This window comes from Macrobrachium nipponense, chromosome 3, assembly GCF_015104395.2.
Source record: "Macrobrachium nipponense isolate FS-2020 chromosome 3, ASM1510439v2, whole genome shotgun sequence".
NCBI lineage: Eukaryota > Metazoa > Arthropoda > Malacostraca > Decapoda > Palaemonidae > Macrobrachium > Macrobrachium nipponense.
Window position 1 is genome coordinate 50,231,574 of NC_087202.1, and position 8,687 is coordinate 50,240,260.

The window sequence follows — 8,687 nt, forward strand, 5'->3', positions numbered from 1 at the left end:
AAGGGTTCTGAGTCTTCGCTACGAAGTTCGGTACGAAATCGAGCGTCACGGATCCCCATCCCCTGGATGCTTGACTTCGCAGGAGAAGTCATGCAGTTCCTCAGAGGAAAAGAAGGAAATAATAGGTCGACTTTGACCTATCCCTCTTCTCTACTTCGGTGATGTCCAGTACCCTACTGGTCTGTCCGTTTGCCACGAAGTCTCTCGCATCCTCCTATCCCCATGCAGCGAAGTTCTCGGTAGTGGATAGGACACCGACACTCCATGGTGGGTGTCGATGGTATAGGTACTGTGACAAGCTATTAAAACGAAGTAATGATTGCTCTGTAACAACCGAACTAAGTCAACAGCATAGTTCGTAACTGACTCGGGCGCTTCTGACAGCTGCCGACTGACTGCGTTCGGTAGGAGGCAAGTTGTCAAAGCATACCGAGTAAGTCACGGTGACCTTCGCCTTTAAAGGGTTATGCCGAGAGACCAAACAAATAATGTATTTGTTTGTCACCAATGCCGGACAGCGAGGTGATGATTCTCTTAAGGCATGTGCCCAACAGGCGAAAGTCAATTGCCTTCTAGAGACCAAGGTCCCTGAAGGTAAAAAACATCTCATGGTTGTTGAATCTCAGCTAAGGAAAAACAACACTATGTACCGTTGAAGACGAAGGTAGATATTGAATGCAACCTACGTCTTCACAGATGAATCGAGAGAAGGATTCTCAAGATTCATAACCTGTGCTTACAAATGACTGAAAACGCTAACCGCTGTTTCATTGCTGTCCGGTGAGAAGTCGTAGTTGCAATGAAAGCGGGGCGTTCTTCAGTAATGAAAACACAGGGGAAAGCCGCCTGAAGAACTGCTTCTCATGGGCTGAACATTTGGAAGTAGAGCTGTCAGGTCGGAGAGTAGGCGATGTCTTCTGACACATCTTGTAATTCGGGTTGAACAATGAACAATTGTACACCTACGAATACGAGATATTTTGAAGACAAACTCAGATGTCTGCAAAATCATTCGCATTATCGCAGTGCGATGCAGCGGGAGACTTGTACAGACTTCTGTTACCGTGCGGTAAACAGAAAGATGAAAGAGTCCAAGAGATATCTCTGTTGAAAATTCTCGCAATGTCGAAGGCGATGGAATCTAGCGTCACAGCAGTAGATGGTCCTTCATTATTGCGAGAATCCCCGTTAATCAGAGACCTAAGTCCATGATTGTTGGGCAGAGATACGGCTCGGTAGTCAATCAAAGCAGGGGAGAGAGAGACATACATGACCGTGCATCTCGGAGGCCCAGCTGATACTGAGCTGCTATCAGGCAGTTCAATACGCAGTAGTTGAGCCTGAGCTCTCGCTGACTCGTCATCCTGAGTTGCCAGGTAATCTATTATTCCACGAAGGAATGTGTTCGGCTAGAACTACCGAGCATAAAAGATATGCTCGAGCAATTATATTTAGGCGAAACGAATTTCGGTAAATATAAAAGTTGAAATGGTGTTGTCGTGACAAAACCGTAAGTATATAAAATTGAAACTGAAAACTCCTGGGAGGTTGCAGGCAACCCCGAGTTGCAGTTCAATTAGAATACTTGTCTTATAAGTCGCAATCCGTAGATTAACTAGGATATGCGCCTACCCCTCGGACAATTCAACTGCTTAGTAGAATCATGTCGCGAGGTTAATATACGTAGTATATTTGTAGGATTCTTGGAAAACAACGATCTCCCATCCTAATTTCTTTCCTTCAAGAAAACAAAATAAGGATTGGAGATCGACCACCTTCGATCTCTATCAAAGAGAGTGAAGGAGAAGTCTTCCTCGAAGGAAAGCTTCAATGGTGAACAGAATACTAAGACGATAGTTCAAGCCAAACTGGATATTCCCGTCCGATCTTCTCTATTCCAGGTTGGTCGCCTACTGTGAGATAGTTTCTTTCAGCAGCAGTCTTCTTCCCAATGCTAGAAATTCCAGGAATTCGAGCATAGGCGAGGTTCCCGATTATCGTGTAACATATCGGGGATTCTCGTCTCGCTCACTTTGGACCGTGGTCTCGCCCAAGTGTTTGGAGATCGTAAAAAACTCGAACACTGAATGCGCTAGAAATTCCGTAGAATTCTAAGCAGTCTGCGAAACCCCCACCGAATTCGTCAAACGATATCGCTGGTGGTCCTCTCGATTCCCGTAGAAATCGAGAATGGGGCAGGATTCCCTCCTCAACGACCGGGGTGGCCTTACGTCGGGTAGGACCCGAAGGTCCCCCCGGCCCCCCGGTAGCGCAGTCCCGAACGTGGGATCCTACAGAGAAATCTCCGTAGGATCCCTCCCCTTTCCCTCGTAGCCGTAAGGAGAGAGGGAAATGGGGAGAAATTGGATACTCGCTCACCTCCCAGTGGAACTAGCAGTTGGAGAAGAGTAGGAGCAGCCATCGCCTTGCGGCGATGGCCTTCTCAGAGTCTGGGAAAACGTATCGTCAGGAGAAAACGTTTTCCCGCGGAGGGTTACGAACTCTCACTGTAGGTAAGGGTCTGCCACGCCACTGTGAACGTCGTCTGGGTGGGTGGGGCTGATCGACACCTGACAGGAGAGAGCCGATACCGTCCTCCGACTCATTCCAGTCCTCGTCGAGGTCGAAACCTCTCAGGAGGACCGAAGGAGTATTTAAATACGGTGTCCGAAGACACGTAGAAACGCCGCTGTCGCAGTAGAGGAGGTGGAAGTAGCTTGATTGACCGGCCAGAACTGAGAGAGCCTTCTTGTCCGGAGACGAGAGACTCTGGTTCGAGACAGAATCGGCAAGCTCCGATCGCGGCAGACCCACCGTCGGTTTGGGTTTTTCCCTCTCGGGCCCCAAAACGACTCGAGCAGAGACGTGGGCTCTGCTGGTGGGAGCGGCAATCCTTCCGCAAGGTCATTATGCTGACGAATCAGCTTAATGACTTCTGCAAACCTCTGTATCTCGGGAATAACCGCGTCTTGCGGAGTAGGACCGTCCAGTCCCTCCAACAAGAACGGATCCCGAGATACTCCTCCTTCAGAAGGAGGAACAGCGGCAGACCCCTGACGGTCGCCTCCAGCTACTTGCGCGTATGTCCTGGTCGGTCCTAGAACCGTGCCTGGTCCATACGGCGTCATAGCGGGATCGCGAGCGGTGCACCTCTCGCGATCACTCATAGGTACCTCGCTCCTCCCGGTGTAGCCCGAGGAGGTTGAAGGTACAGGAGAGGCAGACCTGACGCTCCCTCCTAGCTCGCTGGCAGGACCAGCGTGCTTGGAGGGCTGCTGCTGATCGTCAATCCGCGGTGGCGATCGAGCAGCAGGCCTAGCCTTGCCGCTCGCCTGGGGCGAGAGGCTCGGCTAAGAACGTCGACGCTGATCTCTAGCGTCAGGCGAGCTGTTGCTGGTTACCGTCTCCGCCCGGTCCCGATGGGAGCGGCGTCAGGTGACCTGCTAGGCTCGCTGTCGCGGTGAGACCGGCGAGCGTCCTCTCGGCGCGTCGAGCCGCTGGTACCAGCCGTGGCTGGTACCGACGGCCGCGGGGACCCCTTCCTCGCCTCAACCCGTGGCTGGTCAGCGACCGTCACGTCAACCCGAGCAGCCAGCTGGTCGCTGCGAGAGCGTCCACTGGCCTGGCGAGAGTCGTCTGCACGACACTCGCCAGTCTTCTGCTCCGCGCTTCGGTCTTGACGGCGAGCGAGCTCGGGTGTCAAGACTTTGGCTGGACGGTCTCCCGCGGAGACCGTCCACTCGTACTTCTCGCTAACGAGAAGCCGAGGCGGATCCATGGTTAGCGGCAGAACCGCTAGAACCAGGCGAGGAAGTGCCAGCCGAAGCTGGTACTCCTCTGGTCCCCGTCTTCTTCTCCTTGGTAGAAGAAAAGACGGGCCCTGTTCCCGAGGGAGCAGGAGGACCAGCAGAAGAGCTCCCCAAATCGCCGGAGCGAGACGGGCCCTTAGAAGATCCCGAAGGAGCCTTCTTAGGGGGGAAAACCCGGGTTACCAGCTGGTCGCTACAAGACGCGGCCGCTGGCCTGGCAAGAGTCACCTGAGCGTCTCTCACCAGCCTTCTGCTCCGTGCCGCGTCTTGGCGCCGAGCGAACTCTGGCGCCGAAACTTGGCTGCACGGTCTTCCGAGGGAGAACGTACACTCGGGATCTCTCGCGAACGAGAGACCGAGCCGGAACCTGACGTAGCGGCATCGCCGCTAGCACCAGGCGAGGAAGTACCAGAGCTAACCGATACTCCTCTGGTCCCCGTCTATCTCTTCCTTACGGAAGGGGAGACGGGCCCCGCTCTCAAAGGAGCAGGAGGACCAGCAGAAGGACCCCCCGTCCCACCGGGGTGGGACGGGCCCTTAGAAGTTCCCGAAGGAGACTTCTTAGGGGGGAAGGCAGCCTTCTTCTTCTTCGGCTTATGGGCCTTGAAGTCGAAGGGGAAGAGCAGCAGCAGACGATGAAGACGAAGATGACAGCTTCCTCTTCTCTCCTCGTCAGCTCACGCAGGACAGTCGTCAGGTCCTCCATCCAGGCCGGAGCCGGGGCTATTGCCGAAGCAACACGGCCCGACTGCACCTGTCCGGAAGGACCTGAGACTGGGGAAGACACACCGTGGGCAGGACCATCATGGACAGGCTCAGGAACCAGGAGCGACAGGAACAGCAACCAGCTCAGGAGCGGCAGGAACAGCGGCAGCGGTAGACCCAGAAGGGACAGCCAAGCCAACAGCGGAATCACATCAGCGGCAGGTACGGCAGGCCCAGCGATCGCCTCGTAGAATCATCGGCAGCCAGCGGAACCTGGTACTGTCGGCCGGTCCAGGGGCGAGCTGCTGGAACAGCTCAAGTCTGGGGCAGGCAACACGAAGAAACAGGCGGCGGCGGCAACTCGCCCTCGGTACGGCGGCGGCCCTAGTAGCGGCAGACGGCGTCACCGACACAGCATGGGGAGTGTAGACCAGGAGGGGGGGGGGGCAGCATAAGCGGCCGTGGTAGTAGTGGAGACGCCCCAGACCTCGCTAGACGCTGCAGCAGCCCGTGGATGCTAGGCACGCCCTGCCGCGCGGTGGTCCATACCTGTCCAAGGTCGTCTCCCACGGATGTAGCACCTGCGGTAACAGATAGATAGATTAGTAAGAGGGGTTCCCTCACGCACGGGGGGAAGACATGCCCCACCCCGAACGCAAGGAAGACCCCAAATACAAAATACAACGAAGAAGCTGAGCGGGGGGCAGGAAGGAAGACGAAGAATCGGATACCAAGGGAGTCGCGGGAGAGCTTTCCGACGACTTCCTGGCAGACCTTCGCTTCCCCCACCCCCGCACAGCAGTGAAAAGTAATATGAAAATGAAACAGAATACTGCCCTTGCGATTCACTTCATAGAACTTTAAAAGGGGGGGGGGGGGGAGATCAATTCCAAAGGGGAAAAGATCAATTCCCGGGTAAGAACGGAAACTTGATCCAAATAATATGATGCTATCATAAATATATATGAAAATGAAAAAACAGAATACTGCACTTGCGATTTTCACTTTCACATAAAATAATCGTAAGGATCAATTCCGGGTTAAGAACGAAAAATTGATCCAAATTAAAATTTCATGCAAATAAATAAATGAAAATGAAAGAATATTGCAATTGCGAATCCACTTCATTGCATTCTATATACAAAATAAAAGGCTCGTGCTGAGCGCAATCACACTCTCGGTAACGAACGCACAGGGCAAAAATATAATGAAAAGAGTACTTACATTTTTCAATTACACACTTTCGCCCAAAATACATGACTCGGCGCGAGAGCGCCCGCCCTCGGCACCGAGACATAATTCAAGGGTTCAATTCATGAACAGAGAGGAAATCGCCGCATCTACGGCGATAGCTCCATGTTGGTTCATAATTAAGTAATGAAAATGAAAACAGTGTACTTACAGTTTCATTTTCAAGTCAAACAAACCATTAGTAGAAAACACAATATAAACCAAGCATACGACGATGAAGCGGGCAGAGAGCGATGACGAACACCCCAAAACAGTTCCTTCACACCGCGGCCGAAAGCAAAAGTGGTTTGTTTACCTCCCAGTCGCGCGGCGCGCGACTGTCGGACAAGCAGTTAACTACCGTTCTCCCCTTGTTCGAAGCTTACGACCGTTCCAGCTGCCGCTAGCTACTTCCTATTGTTAAAGGACCGATGGTTTGTATTACGTATCGGAACAAGAGAAATATTTTAACATCTGCTTCAGCTGAAACTTTTGAGAGTATTTATGTATAATCAAGCCAGGATTAAAAACATGCAATTTCATAACAATAGAACGTTGATGACAAGAAACCGGATGTAGAACCATTTCAAGACACCCGTTCAACAGTTACTTGGTGTATGGACGTCCCTACTCTTGCCTAACGTTCGTAGCATTGTCTTCCATCCCTACGGGCATTACCCTTCCATAAAACTTTTCGCTTTTTACATCATAGCACGCTTCACACACTCTCATGCTGCCCATCCATGAAGAGAAAAAGTGTTAAACTCATAGTTGAACAAATATATTAGTTATGAAAGAGTAATTTTCTTATTCTACTTCTGAAATAACTTAACCAGTGTTTCTTCTCAACCAACTTCAATTGTTTATTCTATTGAGAGGTAAATTTATTTTTGTAAGCAGTAAAAAAAAACTTATTTGCAGCCATTTACTTATTGCCAGTGAAGAGCTTTGTGGAAAAATGTTCGAAGCCACTACACCTTTGATGGCGAAAGTAGGTGCTAGGGTAATTGAAACTACAAAGTAAAATGGAAATGGGGCATTTTTGACAAACTACAACAGAAGCTTGGATAGACTAGGTACCATTTTCAGTCCTCATCCCAAGCACATATTCAGATAACAGTAAGCGTTGCTTCATAGCACGCAATTAAAACAGGCACCGTGATTCGTAAGGGGTCTTTATTTTGCAACGCAAAATAAACTCATTATGCGGAATCCGGGAGAAATCTTGTCTACCCTAAGAGTACTTCCTCCTACATGCAGTATGCTCTTCGTATTACTCTTAACTGCGAAGTCTTTGCGGGGACGGCGAAACCTCAGAAAGCTCTCGTCTACTCCATCCAGGCGACCTGTCCAAAGATTAGGAGTTAAAGAGCTGTGATGGAATGACTTATGATTCATGATCTTAATGCTCAACTATTTCGAGAGCACCTAGCCATCTGTACTGTAAATGCAAACCAAGAGGTTTTTATAATTAAAAATGTGAAAAAAACCAGTTTTATAAAGTTGTAGAAAAAGAGGAAACGCAAACAAGCTTTTAACTTCGAATTAATAATCAAATAAATCAGTAAGAAATACATACGGTCTGTCTTAAAATATAGTGCTTAAATTTATCTACGAATATTTGGTTGCATTTTGAGAATTGTAATTATTAAACTGGATTTAAATCAACCTAATTTAATTTTAGGAATTAGCTTCTAGTATCAAAATTATTTAAAACTATTAAAACTCGAAACTTGGATGTACAACACTTTAATGGTTTACTTTTTTGCAAGCCCCACCTCTGGCGTGCAGCGGACAAAGTCCACTGCACGTCAGAGAGGTCATCCTCCTCCAGCAGGGGCCCCGCCCCTGTTGGGGAAGGATTAGCTTGCAAAAAAGGTTTTCCCTAGAACATTTTGAAAAGAATATAATGGAAAATTCAGCTCACCTTCAGACGCGAGGAAAACATACTTAACCTAAAGTCGGCCAGAGCGCAAGAACCCAATATACACGAAGTGGACGGATGTACAACATAACGGGGATCCAGTTCTGTAATCAGCCGCACCTGCGAAAATTCTATAAATTAAAATATATAAGACATTCTTTCGAAACAACGTAATTACAGATTGAGTAAAAGTACTTAACGTTATATTCAATCAACTAACATACGTGTAAATACTGTATCAACCACATCAAATATATAAAAAAAAAATGAAGCTAACATTAGCATTAGTGACGAACGTAAAATAAGAGATATATTTACCAACTTGTCGAATGGAGTGAATGAGATCACGCCGTAAACGACAGATCACCGAAACACTGAACGAAATATGTTATCAACTCTGACATGACGACTGAGTCCTGAAACAGCTGGCTGAAGACGAGGAGTGAGGAGTGAGGACTGAGGAGTGAGGACACGAGTCACACGACACAAGGAAAACAAAGTTGTTGTTTAAGATTAAGCTGGCCTTGTGCTAGCACGGGCTCTTGCTCGTAGAGCAGCCCGTATAGGAAAACAAAGCCGCGAGGAGAGCTAACATGCCAAGGACGACAGAGTCCTCGGTTTCTGAAGATGCCAGTTTGATATTTTCGTAAAAAGTCGTTCCTGTACATTACGAATCTCGCGGAATGATAATGCAAAGTTATATGCGGTGTGCGCTTGTTCATACCTTAATGGGGATACGTAGACGAAACTGTGTTTACGTTGAAACTGTCCTAATAACACTTGTGGTTTTAACACTAGTTAACTTATGATGCACCAGTCTTAGTGGAAACTTTTAGTTCAATCCGAATTAGGTCTTTTTATCTTTTTCCCCCCATTTACAAATGTACATTGGCGATTATATAGTGAAATGGGCAATGTTTTGTTACGGTAAAGGTCCTTATGAGGAATTACTGTGTTCACTATATTTTTTGCTGTTGTCGATCCTCCGTGATTTTTTTTTTTTTTTTTTTTTTAACGAT

The 8,687-nt window shown here is 48.7% G+C and overlaps 1 long non-coding RNA gene across 2 annotated transcripts; it reads right to left on the reverse strand.

Annotated features, from left to right (window-relative positions):
• Positions 1 to 6,765: 6,765 nt before the first annotated feature.
• Positions 6,766 to 8,235, reverse strand: LOC135222197 (uncharacterized). 2 transcript variants are annotated; one of them, XR_010316201.1, is made up of 3 exons: positions 7,987 to 8,235; positions 7,672 to 7,799; positions 6,766 to 7,090 (listed from the first exon to the last, which is right to left on the reverse strand). It is a non-coding gene; the product is annotated as an uncharacterized LOC135222197 (long non-coding RNA). The 2 variants fall into 2 exon arrangements; XR_010316200.1 differs by having other exon boundaries at positions 7,672 to 7,788; positions 7,987 to 8,233.
• Positions 8,236 to 8,687: the final 452 nt, after the last annotated feature.